This window comes from Arvicola amphibius, chromosome 10, assembly GCF_903992535.2.
Source record: "Arvicola amphibius chromosome 10, mArvAmp1.2, whole genome shotgun sequence".
In the NCBI taxonomy this organism is placed as follows: domain Eukaryota; kingdom Metazoa; phylum Chordata; class Mammalia; order Rodentia; family Cricetidae; genus Arvicola; species Arvicola amphibius.
The window spans coordinates 33763650-33782589 of record NC_052056.1 but is presented as its reverse complement, the minus strand read 5'-3'; positions in this window follow the sequence as shown (position 1 = coordinate 33782589).

Here is an 18940-nt window from a genome sequence, read left to right as displayed (position 1 = left end):
TATATTAGTTTTCTTTACTATAATGAAATGCCTAAAGTTAGGTACTGTATGACGAAGTAGTTTGTTAGTTCACAATGCCAGAATTTAAAGTCTAAAGTCAAACAAATTCATTCATTTAAACTCCTTAATAGCATCATAGAGAAAGAAAGCAAATGGCAAGACAGATAACTAGAGACTGAGAAGGGAAATTTTCATAACAACTTGGTCTCATGAATTTTAAGGGTCTAAAATAACTACCTGGTATTCTTCTGAGGGCAGCACTTCCACTGACTGTTATTGCCAATCCCAGCTAGGCTCAACGACAGTTTCCTCTAGCCTTCACACTTGTACAAAGGATACCAAGCTTTCAGCCCAGGAAACCATACAACACACACATACCAGGATACAGATAGACTCACATTTCTAGAGAAAATCAATTCTAATGACACCAGCAATGACTTGAGAGGAAAGGGAAAGTGAAAATGCAGTTTACAGTGTGGACAAGGTAAAACTGGATGGTGATATATACTGTACATCCAAGGTGGGAATTAATAGGCACATTAGCATCTTCAGACAGATGTCTATGTTCTTAGCGATTTTTAACAACACTGTGCTCTCTGTTCCTTCCAAATGTATTGATACCTATAATGTTGAAATAAGACTAAGAAAGTTCACAAAAAATCCTCATACACATGAGTCTTCTCACCGAGGACATATGAGCAACAAATAGATAATGTTGAAGAGTACATTCTTTTATGGAGCTGCCTACAAGTGGAACAAAAAACTCCAGAGATATAGCTTTTGTCATTTTCATTCTGGTTGCAGTCAGCTTTTTAAATTAAGCCTTGTTCTCTCTAACTAACTTCTTTAAGGAAAATTATTAAACTGCTTGCTTCTTAGTATTGTTTATTTAGTATGTGACCAGGGTGTTCAGTCTGTAATAAAAAGATGTTTGTATACTTTCTGCCAGGAAATGCCACAAAACAGAGGACTTCAGGATGTGACATCAAACTTACTCATGACCACACACAGAAGCCTGTGTTTTCCATGTAGGTTAATCAACTTCTGCATCCTTTCACAAGTACTTCCATCATGAAAAATTCTGTTATAGAGCTTTTAAATCCTTTTTGGTCAATAGGTTATTCCATCATACTGAAGATGGGAACAAATACAGAGAGCCACAGCTAAACAATACGCATGAAAAAGAGACCTTGTACGATTCAGCTCTAAATGGGATGTCTTCATCAATTCTCTCCTCTAAGAGCTCAGTGGATAATGAGGAGAAAATGCAGAGAGAATGTAAGAGCCAGAGGTGACTAGGTGATTGAGGACACAAGGAGAACAAGTTATTCTAAATACACAGAGAAATGAAGCAGCAAACATGGGGCTGGAAAGGGTATGAACAGGTCTTCTGCATATATATTATAGTTTTCAGTTTAGTATTTTATGGGACTCCTGGGTGTGTGAATATGAAAGTTTCAAATTCTTGTACCTTCTCTTGAGCTCTTTTGCTTCTCTTGGTTTGCCTAGTCCAACTTCAATGTGATGTTTTTAGTTTTATCTTATTTTACTTTGCTTTGTTACTTATGTTGTTATCTCTTAAAAGCCTGTTCTTTTCTAATGTTCTTTTTCTCAAAGGGGAATGATTCTGGATTGGGGAAGGAGAGTAGGAATTGGAAAGGAGAGACAACTGTAATCAATATATATTACATGAGAAAAGAATCTGTCTTCAAGAAAATCAAATCAGAAGAATTAGCACACTTTAGAAGGTCAGTCTCTCATGCCAAATATTTTTTAGGTGAAAAGGAAATTTATATATATACACATATGTGCATATATTATAAATATAATACATTTAGAACTTTGAATGATATATAATCTCATTTGTACTGCTAGAACAAAAAGAACAGAAAAGGAGGTCTCTGGTTGTAGATATGGCTCAGCATTTAGATTCACTGCTGTTCCAGAGGACTTGCCTTCATTCCTATACACATATGGTGATGGACAAGTTTTTATAACTGCAGTGCCAGGTGATCTGAAGTTCCATTCTAACTTCCTTGATCACCTACGATGTACACGGTACACATACATACATAAAGGCAAACTACACACCTACAAAGAGAAAATAAACTGAAGGATAAAAACCATATGATCATCTCATTAGATGCAGAAAAAACATTTGACAAAATTCAGCACCCCTTTATAATAAAGGTCTTGGAGAGATTAGAGTTACAGGGGTCATTCCTAAATATAATAAAGGCTATTTACAGCAAGCCGATAGCTAACATCAAATTAAATGGAGAGAAACTCAAGGCCATCCCACTAAATTCAGGAACGCGACAAGGCTGTCCACTCTCTCCTTATCTCTTCAATATAGTGCTTGAAGTTCTAGCAATAGCAATAAGACAAAACAAGGGGATCAAGGGGATTCAAATTGGAAAGGAAGAAGTTAAACTTTCGTTATTTGCTGATGATATAATAGTGTACATAAGCGACCCGAAAAACTCCACCAAAGAACTCCTACAGCTGATAAACTCCTTTAGTATCGTGGCAGGTTACAAGATCAACTCCAAAAAATCAGTCACCCTCCTATATACAAAGGATAAGGAAGCAGAGAAAGAAATCAGAGAAGCTTCACCTTTCACGATAGCCACAAATAGCATAAAATATCTTGGGGTAACTCTAACCAAGGAAGTGAAAGACCTATTTGACAAGAACTTTAAGTCTTTGAAGAAAGAAATTGAAGAGAACACCAGAAAATGGAAGGATCTCCCTTGCTCTTGGATTGAGAGGATCAACATAGTAAAAATGGCAATATTACCAAAGGCAATCTATAGATTTAATGCAATCCCCTTAAAGATCCCATCAAAATTCTTCACAGATCTTGAGAGGACAATAATCAACTTTATATGGAAGAACAAGAAACCCAGGATAGCCAAAACAATCTTATACAATAAAGGAACTTCTGGAGGCATTACCATCCCTGACTTCAAACTCTATTACAGAGCTACAGTATTGAAAACAGCTTGGTATTGGCATAAAAATAGAGAAGTCGACCAATGGAATCGAATAGAAGACCCAGATCTTAACCCACAAATCTATGAACACTGATTTTTGATAAAGGAGCTAAAAGCACACAATGGAAGAAAGAAAGCATCTTCAACAAATGGTGCTGGCATAACTGGATGTCAACCTGTAGAAGAATGAAAGTAGATCCGTGTCTATCACCATGCACAAAACTCAAGTCCAAATGGATTAAAGACCTCAATATCAATCTGAACACACTGAACCTGTTAGAGGAGAAAGTGGGAAGTACTCTACAACATTTGGGCACAGGAGACCGCTTCCTACGTATAGCCCCAGCAGCACAGACATTAAGGGCAACATTGAATAAATGGGACCTCCTGAAGCTGAGCAGCTTCTATAAAGCAAAGGACACTGTCACTAAGACAAAAAGGCAGCCTACTGACTGGGAAAAGATCTTCACCAACCCCGCAACAGACAAAGGTCTGATCTCCAAAATATATAAGGAACTCAAGAGACTAGACTTTAAAATGCTAATTAACCCAATTAAAAAATGGGGCACTGAACTGAAGAGAGAATTCTCAACAGAAGAAGTTCGAATGGCCAAAAGACACTTAAGGGCATGCTCAACCTCCTTAGCAATCAGGGAAATGCAAATCAAAACAATGCTGAAATACCATCTTACACCTGTCAGAATGGCTAAAATCAAAAATACCAATGATAGCCTTTGCTGGAGAGGATGTGGAGTAAGGGGTACACTCATCCATTGCTGATGGGAATGCAAACTTGTGCAACCGTGGAAAGCAGTGTGGAGGTTTCTCAGGAAATTTGGGATCCACCTACCCCAGGACCCAGCAATCCCACTCTTGGGAATTTACCCAAGAGATGCCCAATCATATTACAAAAGCATTTGTTCAACTATGTTTATAGCAGCATTATTTGTAATAGCCAGAACCTGGAAACAACCTAGATGCCCTTCAGTGGAAGAATGGATGAAGAAAGTGTGGAATATATACATATTAGAGTACTACTTGGCGGTAAAAAACAATGACATCTTGAATTTTGCATGCAAATGGAGGGAAATAGAAAACAGCATCCTGAGTGAGGTAACCTAGGCCCAAAAAGATGAACATGGGATGTACTCACTCATAATTGGGTTCTAGCCATAAATAAAGGACATCGAGCCTATAATTCGTAAAAAATCCTAGAGAAGCTATATAAGAAGGTGAACCCAAAGAAAAACATATAGTTATCCTCCTGGATATTGGAAGTAGACAAGATTGCCGGACAAAAAATGGGAACATGGGTGTGGGGTGGGATGGGAGGAAGGGGGGATGGGGAGAGAAAAGGGTGAAGTGGAGGATGGAAAGAGCTTGGGGGAATAGGATGGTTGGGATATAGGAAGGGTGGATATGGGAACAAGGAATTATATATCTTACTTAAGGGAGCCATTCTAGGGTTGGCAGAGACTTGACTCTAGAGGGGTTCCCAGGTGTCCAGGAAGACGCCCCCAGCTAGTTCCTTGGGCAGCTGAGGAGAGGGTGCCAGAAATGTCCAGATCCTATTGCCATACTCATGAATATCTTGCATATCACCATAGAACCTTCACCTGGCATTGGATGGAGAAAATGACAGAGCCCCACATAGGACCACCGGACTGAGCTCTCAAGGTCCTGATGAGGAGCAAAAGGAGGGAAATCATGAGCAAGGAAGCCAGGACCGCGAGGAGTGCTTTTACCCCTTGAGACGGTGGGACAGATCTAACGGGAGACCACCAAGTCCAGTTGGAATGGGACTGATGGAACAGGGGACCAAACCGGACTCTCTGAATGTGGCTGACGGTGGAGGAGGACTGAGAAACCAAGGGCAATGGCAATGAACATGAACTCTACAGCATGGACGGGCTTACTGTGAGCCTTGTAGTTTGGTTGCTCACTTCCTGGACTTAGGGGGAGCTGGGAGGACCATGGACTGAACATAGTGAAGGGAACCCTGATGGCTCTTTGTCTTTGGAGAGGGGTGGAGTGGGGGTATGGGTGGAAGGGAGGGGAGGGAAGGGGGAGGAGGAGGGGAGGAGATGGAAATCTTTAATAAAAAAATGAGAAAAAAGAAAGAAAATAACATTATTGGCAATTATTTCATAGATTTTTTAAGAGATAAGCTGTGTACAATTAGTACTGAGAAATAACTTAAAAATAGTTTATGTTATTCACAGAACTACAAAGAACTGTTAAGAGATGGACCCATTTTTCTGGCCACAGAATAAACTCTTCTGTAACTATAATAATATAATAATCTCACATAATTAAATACCTAGATAACATACCACTTCCTTAGTCTATAATGGTAAATCAATACCTATAAAGACTTAAACCATAGTAATGTATAAAGCACAGGCTTTTTGAACAAAGTAGATACAGACACTATTGAAGCTTATTTGAAAATATGTCAATAAATTAGTTCCACATGTGGACTCCTGTGGACTTTTCTTAAATTCTAAGAGAAGCAGGCACTTGACAAGGTCAGTCTATGCAAAAAGACATGAGAGATGATATGTGCAATAAAAAGATTAATATTTATGTAAAATTACTTGTAATATATAATTCTCAAAGAACAGTATTTATAATATTATAGCATTGGTGTTGGAGGTCCTTATGTCTATGTGTTGCTTTTATTGGTTAATGAATAAAGAACTGCTTTGAGCTTATGGCAAGGGCAGAACAGAGTTAGGCAAGAATAGCTAGGCTGTATGCTGGGAGAGAGAGGAAAGAGTCAGAGAGAAGCTATGAAGTCACAGGAGACAGACATGGGAACTACACCAGGTAAGCCACAGCCACATGGCAATATACATATTAATAGAAATGTGTTAAATTAATGTAAAAGTTAGCCAATAAGAAGCTAAAGCTAATGGGCCAAGCAGTGATTTAATTAATACAGTTTCTGTGATTAATTTCGGTCTAAGATAGCCACGTGGCTGAGAACCAACAAGCAGCCTCCTCCTACATTGCATATTTAAAATTACCTTTAATCCTCAAATTAATACATAATTAATAACAGAATTTGTAGTTTAATTAAACTGTAGTATGAAATAATATATTCGCATTACTTCCATAATTGAGAGAATATTTTTAAGGAATGTTGCCTTTATCTAGACAATTGCCTTTATTGGGGAGACAACTTATTTGTTGTGGCTCTCATAAACGTCATTCAGGACAGAACTAATGGGAGACCACCAAGTCCACTTGGAATGGGACTGATGGAACATGCGACCAAATCGGACTCTCTGAGGGTGGCTGATGGTGGAGGCTGACCGAGGAGCCAAGGACAATGGCGATGGGCATGGTCTCTACGACATGGATGGGCTCTGTGTGAGCCTTGTCAGTTTGGTTGCTCACCTTCCTGGACCTGGAGGGAGTTGGGAGGACCTTGGACTCAACATAGTGTAGAGAACCCTGATGGCTGTTTGGCCTCAAGAGGGAGGGAGTGGGGGTGTGGGTGGAGGGGAGGGGAGGGAAGGAGGAAAAGGAGGGGAGGAGATGGCAATTTTTAATAAAAAATAAATAAACTGGAAAAAAAAGAAAAAAAAAGAAAACAAACAAGCAATATTTTAAATGGAAAACAAATATCTTCCAAGGATTACTCAAAATGTATTTATCAGAATGTTCACTTTGCATCTTAACAAGAGAGAGTGCTGTGTGTGTATCACACACAAAACCAGAAACAAATGCTTAATAAATAGTTCTTATCTGAAAGCAAAATAATTTCTTTTTAAAATTAATATAATTTCTCAGTGACTACTGAGCACATTTGCCACATGCCTGCTATCAGAGATGCCCGTCATTCGGGAGCTTTTTTCTTATCTCTAAACCTCCCAGCATACAGACTTTAAATCCTTCTCAGGCTCAATTTCTTTAAAATAGTTTTCCAAAGGCATTGGCAAGAGGAAGAGAAGCTGTAGAACTGAAGAAGTATAGAGAAAAGATAAAAGTTATAGAGTCCAGGCTAAAAACTGTAAGCTACAGGACCTAGGGACATTAGGCACTGGAGTTAGGAACACGGCCTGGCTTATGCACAGATTTACACAGATCAAGACTGGGAACTCTTATTGCTTCTTTTCATTATGAAACTCTGATGCATTTGTAAAGTGTTATAATTTGGATTTTGGTGTCAATAATTCTAAGGTGATTGACTATTCATGTTTGATGACCATGAACTCAAAGTGCTGCTTTGAAATGCAAAGAAAGAGCAATGGATAATCAACTTGGAATAAATTCAATTCAGATACACCCTTAAATTCTTACCACTAATCCTGATCTTAATACTCATTGCTCTTATTTCCTCAGAGATAATTTGAATATTCTAATTGAGCTAAAAACTTTTCTTGACTTTGTCAATAAATAACTTCAAATACTCTGCATAAAATAGCAGAATATAGACATGTAAATAGATTGATAATTAGCTCAGGGTTTATCTGTTCAGGCTAGTTTATTGATGGTAGATATAAAAACCCATCACTTTGTTTCAAGCCTGGCCTAATGGCTCCCAAAGAAGCTTCTAATTAGTACAGTGAGTGTAAGAAAATTAACCAAATAAAATTATAAATAAATGTAGTCAGATATTTTCACTAACTCCTATGAAGGTTTTCTAGAGATCTAATTAACCAGCTGTGATGTACAGGTTTCGACACTGGAAGAAATATTTCTTTAAATGTAACCTCTCCCTCGTGAACAGACATGTAGAACACAAGAAAACACATATAGGCATTCTCAGTGTCTGCTAAAGAAAGCTAAGATTTTCATGATTTTTCCATAATTAAATTATTTGGTATCCAATGGTTTCTTTTCCAAGATTTCACAAAAGATAACATTTGATTCTAAGATTGATAACTGATTTCATTATGTAGCAGATCTTTGTATTTCGCACAAATCACTATTTTCTACATAACCTTTGTGATATATTTGTACTAACCACTCAATTATACTTTTCAGAAGTATTATCGTCATATGGCATACAGTTCTACTATACAGTTTGTTAAGTGGCAAAATAAATCAATTCTGACTGAAATGTTTCACAGATTCAATTCCCACAGTTACTATTATAAATCATAAATATAATAGTTCCAATATTAAAATATGATTTTAAAACTTTGCTTCCTTATAAAAATTAATGTTACCTTAACTTTAATCATAAATAATAAATTAGGGGTAAAACTTTAGCAAAAAATATCTAAGCTAATTCAAAAGGCACTGAACATACTGTTTTGTACCTACTTTTCTAAGAATATAGGAGATTACTCCTTATTGTAAAAGGACAAGTTTTACTAATTGTAATATGAATTAGCATATTTATAGTACTTAAGAGTAGAGATTAACTATTATTAAAATTGTTGGAAATGGATTCAATAAATCATGGACTAGCCACCAGAAATAGATTTAGGCCAAAATCTCTTTTAAAACATATACATTACATTACAAAATACATTACAGATATATATCCTCATTCATTTAAACCACCATAATAACTATACAAATACAAATACTTGGTAATCTATAACAAACAAAATATTAAATAAATCATGTTTATGGAGATGATACAGAACTTCTATGTGTAAATAAAAATTTGCTTTTGGAGGTTTGTTTGCTGGTTTTCATTAATTTCAATCACAAAATAATTGGTTTAATTATTACTTTTCATATATGTATTTCATTGTAACTTGTTAATATCTGTAAAAACTAATAAATTGTTTTAATACCATTGTAAGAGGTAATTGCTCTCCTTTATATTACATACATGACTCACATTCTGTAGGACTGATAACAAATATAAATTTTTATTGAATTACTATGATATTACATTTTTTACGTGAGCTAAGTACTAAGTCATCTTGTAACATTTATTTTGAATTTAAAACTGTGTTTTCATAAATTCTGAAGTTTTATGCCATGTAACTACTGCCAGAAAGGAGCATGTCCTAGTATTCTTCTACAGTGCTATGTGTTTCTGTGTCTACAGCTGTACAATATGCTCCTTATTGAAGAGATGGAATTTACGATCACAAGCTGTCAGTATGGCATAGTCACATCATGCAATGTTATACCTTAAAGGTAACTTTAAGCTAAGAAGTCAGGCCCTTCTTAAAGCAGACAAAAGGCCATTAAACTAGAGAGAGACAGTGACTGTGGCATGAACATGATGCAGGAGTTGGGTACTATTAACCAAATCAATCAACAGCTCCTTGCAACACCATTGAAAGAATCATTTCATATACTGGCAATCAATTGCAGACAGACTTTGAGAAATTCCTTAGATCTGGGACAGTACTGCAGAGTTTCATTCACTAGTAGGAAAAAATGAGAAAAAAGGGCTCTGTTCATGTCTTTTCCTCCCCTTTCCTTTTTTTAATTTTAGTCTTTATTGTTTTACCAAATGTAACACAGAAACTAGTCCGAAATGTTGAGGTTTAAGTCAAATTTGACTCACATTTTCCATCTAAAACTGAATATTACATTCACCCTGTCAAAGTTTCTGTCATCTGAGAAACAAAATAATGAAGTTATTTTGGAGTTATAAGTCTGGAGTAAGTATTTCCCCAGCATTGCTTCAGAGAAAGTATGACTATGCCAGCAACTTGATTCAAGACTTCTGAGCTCTAGAACTGGGAAAATAAACTTCTGTAGTTCTAAGGAAAAATGAAGGAGGTGGCACTTATGACAAATTTTAGTAGGTCATTTGGGAATAAGTCTTCTCAAATTTCTTATTGTGTTCATGGTTTATAAAATTGTTGACTTTCTATATAGCTATGACATCTCTCATTTGTCATTTGCCCAAACACTTTGAGGCATCCAGTACTTGCATTTGCTTCTAGGTTGTCTTAAAATAACACCAGAGCTAAGGACCATTGCAAGAAGTGTTGACTTGGGGAAGAGTCTTTAAGAATAAACTCCTAGGAAGTTGGCATTTACACTCTCCAGAACCTAAGAATTCTAGCCACATTGCAAGACCAGTCATAAAAAAATAAACATTTTTAATATGTAATTGATCTTTCTCTCCACTTATCATTCCCACTATGTATAGAAACAGACTTTCTAGGAGCGGGTAGCCCCTCCATCAAATGCTGTTAGCCTAAATAATCAATCTTTCTTGAATAAGGAAAAGGATTCTCATTTTTACAACATTCAGAATAATTGCTGATTCTGCTTCCAGAATTGTTTTGTTGGAAAGCAGTCCTCAAGCAAACTTAGCTGGCATATCTTCTCTAATCCCATTAAATAAAGGAAATGTCAAAAAGAGTTAGAGCTATGTGAGAAGTTTTGGCACAAAGAAAAATGTCTTGTCTCCATAATACAATTGATCAATCCTCAGAATGTGTGTGCATAGCATATGGCAAAGACAAAAAATAAGATTTTTAATAAAATTAAAATTATGAATCAGTAGCATAGAAAGCATTTATTTTGGCAGGGCCAATTTAATCACAGATTTTATATAATACATCAAGGCATCCATGAATCAGAGTGTTTAATATTAAGATTATTTAACTGGCCATTCCTATTTGTAAAGAAGCAACATTGATTACACCATGATTTTAGCTCAGTCACACTCAGATAAACTCCTGACCTCAAGAAGACAAAATAACCAAAATAGGTTGCTTTTAGCCATCCTATCTCTGCAAATTTGTTATAGATATTTTTAGCAAACCAATACTTAACCTTTAGGAAGAATGTCCTAAATCAAACAACTTCTTTCTGGAAACTCCTATTTCCTTACTTATTCATTCAATAAAACCTAACTCTGCTAAAGTTATTCTTTCCTGTCACCCATCCAAATTGCTAAAAGAACAATTCAGATGGAAAGATCAACTCACTATTTTCCTATTGAACACCAGATAGCACCAATAACCATATTTTGAAGTGCTATAACTGTATTTAAACCTACTCATAACAGAATATTGAAATATGATATCACTGTTCTGATGGACATGCTCTTCATGACATTTTAGAAATTCGGTCTCTTACACAACTTGTATATATTTGAATATTAAAAGAATATCAAATGATAATAATGGGAATGACACTTCTTCCATAACATACACAGCCACATATTTAAACATTCTATGCTATTGCTCCAATATGAAGTGAGGGATGCAGTCAGGTTTATTTCACAACAAAGGAAATGAGACTGCTGTGAGCTACATGATTTGATCAGTTTTCTATGACTATATTTGATATAAATAATATATAAAATTTTGCATGGCTATACATATTGGTAGAGGAGTCTGTGAAGAAAAGAATAAGTATGAATAATAAAATATATGGTTGTGATTTAAGAAAAGAAAGATGATGAAAGATGAGGTCTATAAAGCATTAGCTTATAAACGTGTACCATTTAGCTTTTCTAGAACTTGCTTATTATACCTCAATAGTTTAATAGTCTTATATATTATCTTGGTCTTAAATTTTTAAGCCTGGAGAAAATGAGAAAAAAGCAAGCTAAATAAAAATATAAACAGAACATTAAAGCATGACTGCTCAGGCAGATTCTATATAAATAGCAGGATAAATACAAACAGCTAGAGTAAATGTAAATTGCAGGAAATTTCATAGGTATAGAGATATATTTATGAGCAATAGAAGTTCAAAGAAATGGAATGCAATTTTTCATTTAAAATTTTAGTATTTTAAGAAGAAAATAAACAAAAACAATCTTCATGTACATGTGAGTAGAATAAAGATCAAGAAGCCAATTATCGTAAACTGGTAACACAGGAACAAAGTACAGGTCCAAAACTTCATTCTAGTTGTTTCAAATTAAGTTAATTTCTTAATACTCTTGTGCATACAACATGATGTCTATGCTCTTCCTGGAAAAATGTGCTGTTCAATATTCTATGTGCATGCGGGAAATGACTTAGAAATTGAGAAGTTCTGAATTATAATGCAAACTTACAACATCCAGTTCTTAGTAAGATGACATATAAATTTTTAAAGATTTAAACAAATACATCAAAAATAAGCCTTGTATTTTCTATACTGACAAACGGTATATGAAATAAGTTGTAACATAGTCTTTTCAATTATATAACAAAATGAGAATATTTTCTTCAAGTTTCTATTCTACTGCTCATGAGTTTAACTATTAAGATTTTTCTCTTGTAGATAAATCTTAGTTATGATTGGTTTAACATTTTGGGTATTCAGAATATCTTCTAGGATATTGTTTACTAAATATTCTGTAAAAATATATACTTTCCCAGTATGGACTGGTTATGGTAATTTCCATGCCTGAATATTTTATTCAATGTTTACAAATTTTATCTAACTCTAACTATTTTAGAGACTACAAATCTAGTTCACAAGACATTTTCACTTTTAAGTCAGAAAGATAAAGAACTTCAAAACAAATTTTACTTTTCTGGCTACAATAATGAAGATGATTTAAGATAATTTCCTCAAAAGAGTATGCTTTTATAATAACGTAAACTCAATCTATAGTGTTCATGAGGAGGTAAGAAGACAATCTGGAGGTAAAGAACTCTCCATCCGATATACAGGTCGAAGTGATTGAATGCAGACTGTCAGGCAGGGCGGCAAGTACCCTCAATCACTGTGCCATCTGGCCAACATACTTTTTTTGAGAGGGTGTAAGCTAATGCCATTTCATAAACAAATGTGTTCTAATCACAGAGAACAATATTTCCATATTGTGAGCATAGCCTTTAATGACTGAACCATCTCTAGTCAAGGAAAAAAGAAAGAATGTTTCTTAGCTGAAGATTAGCTCATATTCCTCCACACATCTTAGGGAACATTGTCCTCCCTAATGTCCTCCAGTACATTTCAACTAACTCAGTTCACCACTTTAATACTGCCCTCTTCTTCAAGCACTTAGAGCACAACAATGAGGCTTTTCCATTATGATGAGACAGAAGCATAGGGAGTGAGGTCTAAACTCCACGTTGGGAAGAAGACACCACTCGGCTCTTGCCAGATCAGAAAATAGACCCTTTGGAAACAAAGTTTTAAAGCATGAGTTCCAGTCAAAAGGAAAGAGAATCTGGCTTATACCAACCCTCAACCACCCGAACAGTGCATGATCAGCACTCAGCTGGATTGAGGAGAATAAAAAGTTAAAAATTTGAGAAAAATGGAGTGGACGTTGTGAAATATCTATCAGAGTAGATCACTCAGAGAGAGGTTCAAGCCAATAGAAAGTTTCATTAGCCATTTAGAAACTACGATGGGAGTTTAGGGATTGGTATTTAGCCTTTAGACTTTCTCACAATTAGTTAAGCATAAAAACAGGTTTTGGATTGACACTTCACAAGTAGAAAAAAATTAGAAGTTAGAACACAGCGAGAAGTAGAACTACAGAAGCTAAAAAGCAAAGATAGGGGCTTCCCAGAACTGTGGACTGTGACGAGTTTTTCATTCTCATTTGGGAAGGGGTGGCTGCCTATGTGTTGGGTTCCAAGGCTGGAATAGTACATTATTCACAGCATCAGCTGTGCTAAGGTCTAGGGACCTACTAAAATCTTGGAATCTGTTGCCTTGGTTCCAGAAAGGCCTGTGATCTGGGCAATAAACAGTTCTGCCCTCAACTAACTCCATAAATGGCAAATTACCTCTTCTAAATGAACTCTTGCCTGGAAGTAATATAGTATAGTATGACTAAAATTAAAAACACTATCTGAATACCTCATAGAAGAGCCAAATGGACTGACTACCACTTCATGCCTCATCCCAGTTGAAGCCATCAGTCCTATAAAAGTCTGAGACAGCAGCTAATGGTACTCCATTTGCCAAGTCCAGCTCCTACTGCAACGTAGCTCAGCTCTCTTTTGTCTCTTAAACTCTCCCTATGTATTTATAAATTATTTTCTTTTATGTGAAATCAGCTCTTCAATTCTGGAGAAAGACAACTTGAAAAATCAGTGTTTTTGTTTGGGTGGCTTTATTACAGACCTCCAAACCTTAGCACTCCTGACACCATGATGGAAGTATCATTGAAGCCATAAAATTCAACACATACACAGTACCAGCAGCTGAAACAAAAATACCAAATCCATCAAAGTATATAGTTCTGAGAAGTATCTACATGTAGTAGTCATCTTTTGGCTTCAGTATTTCTACGTCTAGATAACTGTTCTTGTAAGCTGAAGTATGTCAACTGAAGTATGGGCGTAAAATCTTATCCTGAGAAAGGCTAAGGGCTACACTAGGACCCTGAACACCCAATGTAGTCTAGGACAGGCAAATAAAGATTCTTCTACTGGCTTAAAACCATGCCAGAGTAACCTTCTCTGGAAAATGCCCTACCACAGGTTGTTGATACCATACCTTTTAAACTTGCTTACACAGCAAACAGATATCCAGAACTCCTCAGTGGCTCTCATTGGCACTTACCTTTATACTTCGAAGGTTTAGGGATGATTGAGGGGACCATGATGACACTGATCAGGTTTGATCTTTGCTGATCCTTAATGTGTGGGTTGCAGCCCCTTTGGGAGTCGTCTTTCTGTAGGGGTCACCTAAGACCATAAGAAAACACAGATATTTATATTATGATTTATAACCGTAACAAAATTACAATTCTGAAGTAATAAAAAATATTTCTATGATTGAGGGGATCACCACAACTTGAGGAATTGTATTAAAGGGTCTCAACATTAGGAAGTTGAGAAACACCGCTTCTAGACAAAATTGTTCAGCTGCAACTGCTCTTGGACTTACCTCCCACCCCATACACAGGCATCTTTTATTTTCAATAAGCTACTTCTATCTTATTTGTCCCCTCCATTGTCAACAAATCAATCCTGAGATAAGGAAAAAGATGGTCATGGATCTGGGCACCTTGATAGACACTGATCAAATCAACAGCAACTTTGAGTGAGGGCTCCTTCTCAAACAACTCCTATTTCTCTCTAATATATGGAATTTTATTATTTCTATGAATAATATTTTTGTTATTTTTTTGAGACAAAGTTTTTTTGTGTAGCTTTGGAGCCTATCCTGGAACCTCACCTTGTAGACCAGGCTGGCCTTGAATTCAGAGATCTTCCTGCCTTTGGGTCCAGAGTACTGGGATTAAAGGTGTGTGACAACTTCACCCAGCTGTGAATAACATTCTTTTTTTTTTATTGAGCTCTAAATTTTTCTCTGCTTCCCTTCCTACCTCTCCTCTGCCCTTCAACCCTCTCTCAAGGTCCCCATGCCCCCAATTTACTCAGGAAATCTTGCCTTTTTCTACTTCCATGTAGATTATATCTATGTATGTCTCTCTTAGGGTCCTCATTGCTGTCTAGGTTTTCTAGAATTGTGATTTGTGGGCTGTTTTCCTTTGCTTCATGTTTAAAAACCACTTATTAGCGAGTACAAGTGATAATTGTCTTTCCGTATCTGGGTTAGCTCACTCAAAATGATGTTTTCTAGTGCCATTCATTTGCTTACAAAATTCAAGATGTTATTTTTTCTGGTATGTAGTAATTCTATTGTGTAAATGTACCACATTTTCCTTATTCATTCTTCAGTCGAAGGGCACATAGGTTTCTTCCGGTTTCTGGCTATGGAAAACCATGCTGCTATGAACATAGTTGAGCACATGTCCTGTGGCACGATTGATCATTCTTTGGCTATATACCCAAAAGTGGTATTACAGGGTCTTGAGGAAGGTTGTTTCCTTATTTTCTGAGAAATTGCCACACTGACAACCAAAGGGGCTGTACCAGCTTTCATTTCCACCAGCAATGCAGGAGTTTTCCCTTTACCCCACAACCTCTCCAGAATAAGTTGTCATCAGTGTTTTTGATCTTGGCCATACTTACAGGTATAAGATGGAATCTCAAACTTGTTTTGATTTGCATTTCTTTGATGACTAAGGATGTTGAACATTTCCTTAAGTGCCTTTCAGCCATTTTAGATTCCTCTGTTGAGAGTTCTCTGTCTAGGACTGTACTCCATTTTTTATTAGATTATTTGTTCTTTTGATGACCAATTTCTTGAGTTCTTTATATATTTTGGAGATCAGACCTCTGTCTGATGTGGGGTTAGTGAAGATCTTTTCCCATTCTGTGGGCTGTTGTTTTGTCTTGTTGATTGTGTCCTTTGCTTTACATAAGCTTTTTTGAAGGAGACACCAGAAAGTGGAAAGATTTCCCATGCTCTTGGATAGGTAGAATTAACATAGTAAAAACAGCAATCTTACCAGGAGTAATCTACAGATTCAATGCAATGCCTATCAAAACCTCAGCAAAGTTCTTCACAGACCTCCAAAGAATGGTACTCAATTTCATATGGAAAAGCAAAAAAACATAGGATATTCCAAACAATCCTGTACAATAAAAGAACTCCTAGAGGTATCACAATCCCTGACTTCAAACTTTACTACAGAGCTACAGTACTGAAGACAGCCTGGTATTGGCATAAAAACAGACAGGAGGACCAATGGAACTGAATTGAGGACCCAGATATTAATTCACACAAGTTTGAACACTTGATTTTTGACAAAGAAGCAAAAAATATGAAATGGAAAAAAGAAAGAATATTTAACAAATGGTGCTGGCATAACTGGATATCAACATGTAGAAGAGTGAAAATAGACCCATATCTATCACCATCCACATAACTCAGGTTCAAATGGATCAAAGACCTCAACATAAAGCCCCCCACACTGAACATTATAGAAGAGAAAGTGGGAAATACACTTGAACGCATTAGCACAGGAGACCACTTCCTAAATATAACCCCAGCAGCACAGACACTGAGAGAAACAATTAATAAATGGGACCTCTAGAAACTGAATAACATTCTTAAGAGAACCAACAATGTCCCTTTCTTTTCTTTTTCATTATGATGAAAAGACAACCAGAAGAGATATGAATTAAAACCAAACCAAACCAAAAAAAAAAAAAAAAAACCTTCTCACCATTTAATAGAACAACTGAGAAATTTATAAGGAATACATCAAAGGAGGGCTGCCCCCTCTGATTCTCAATGGAATATACACAGACAGCAAATTCTCAGAACAGAGGAGATTCATTACTCCAAGAAGAAAGCAACGTGAGGGGGAGGCTACAAAGGCACATAGCAAGCCAGTGAAAGCAGCAAGTAGTAGCAGATGTCTTTCTTTCTTTCTTTCTTTCTTTCTTTCTTTCTTTCTTTCTTTTGCCTTCTTCTTTCCTTTCCGGTCTGTTTTGCGGGGGGCGGGAGTCGGCGTCGGGCAGAACATCCATCACCCCAGAGTCTTGTGTCCATTTTTCTTTTTCTTAATTTTTATTGTTTTATAAATAATACCATTCAAAATTTCCACTTCCTCCCCTCCTCCCACTTCCTTCCTGCATTTCCCTCTCCCTCCCCTTCCAGTTCTAAGAGAGAGCAAGGTACCATGCCCTGTGGGAAATCCAAGGCCCTCCCCCCTCCATCCAGGCTGAGGAAGGTATGCATCCAAACAAACTAGGATCCCAAAAAGCCAGTACATGCAGTAGAGACAAATTCCAGTGCCATCATCATTGGCTTCTCAGTCAGCCCCCATTGTTAGCCACATTCAGAGAGTCCAATTTGATCGCATGGCATGTTCGCTTAGTCCCAGTCCAGCTGGCTTTGGTGAGCTTGCATTAGATCAGGCATACTGTCTCAGTGGGTGGACCAACCCCTAGTGGTTCTGACTTTCCTACCTCATAGTCTCCGTCCTTCTGCTCTTCAACTGGACCTTGGGAGATCAGTCGAGTGCTCCGATGTGGGTCTCTGTCTCTATCTCCATCCGTCGAAGGACAAAGGTTCTGTGGTGATAGTCATCAGTGTGACTATAGGACAAGGCTAGTTCAGGAACCCTCTCCTCTACTGCCCAAGGACCTAGCTGGGGACATCTCTGTGGACACCTGGGAACCACTCTAGAGCCAAGCCTCTTGCCAACCCTACAGTGGCTCCCTTAATTAAGATATCTTCCTGCTTCCATATCCGCACTTCCTCCATCTCAACCATCCCACTTCCCCAAGCTCTCCCTAATCCTCCACTTCTCCCTTCTCTTGCCCCCTCTCCCCTTCCCCCCACCTCACCCCATCCCCATGTTCTCTCTGTCTCTCTCTCTCTCTCTCTCTCTCTCTCTCTCTCTCTCTCCTTCCTTCCTCCCTTCCTTCCTTCTTTCTTTTTCTTTTTTTCTTTTTTTTTCTTATGTAGAGAAGTGGATATTAAGGGAAAAAAGGAGTAGTCTGTTTAGTCTGTGCTGGGTTAATTGGTAAATCTTGATTGGATTTGTTAACCAAATAATGAATTTTGATTGTTAGACTTGGTGTTTTGTCTCAGTAAGTCAGTGGTCAAATAAGGAAATGAACCTTAATGAGGGATAGCTTTAAAAATGCAATCTAATAGGTAAAACCTATTGGCCCCTTGTTTAGCATGTTCAGACCCTTGTTTGCCAATCTGTGGGACTGCTAGAGCTCATCAACTAAGGAACTAATGTAAAAGAACTAAAACCTGCATGAAAAGACAGGAATTTTTTCCACACGCCTAGGAAAGCTCTGAGCTAAACACCAAACATAAATTAATATTTTAGAATTGGCCCTGAAATTAAACATCATTAACACCCTGGTCTATACTCCCAGTCCCCTGGAGGCTGAGACAGAAAGATCAGGAGTTGAAGCCCAATGTGGGCTACAGAACAAGTTCCAGTTCTGCCAGGACTAGTTATGGATAATCTGACATATGACAATAAATGAAAACATAAATTAATCACTACGTTTATGATTATTTTAGTGGCAAGAGATGAGCTGTGATATATTCTAATTGCAGTGGGCAGAATATTTCATGCCTGTGATACCAACACATTAGACTGAGCAGATTATTTTAATATTCAGGGAAGCCTGGACAATATACTCTTAGGAAAATATAAAGCAAATTAAAATTGAAAAGCAAATCAATTAAATGAATATAAAAATCCACAGAAGAAT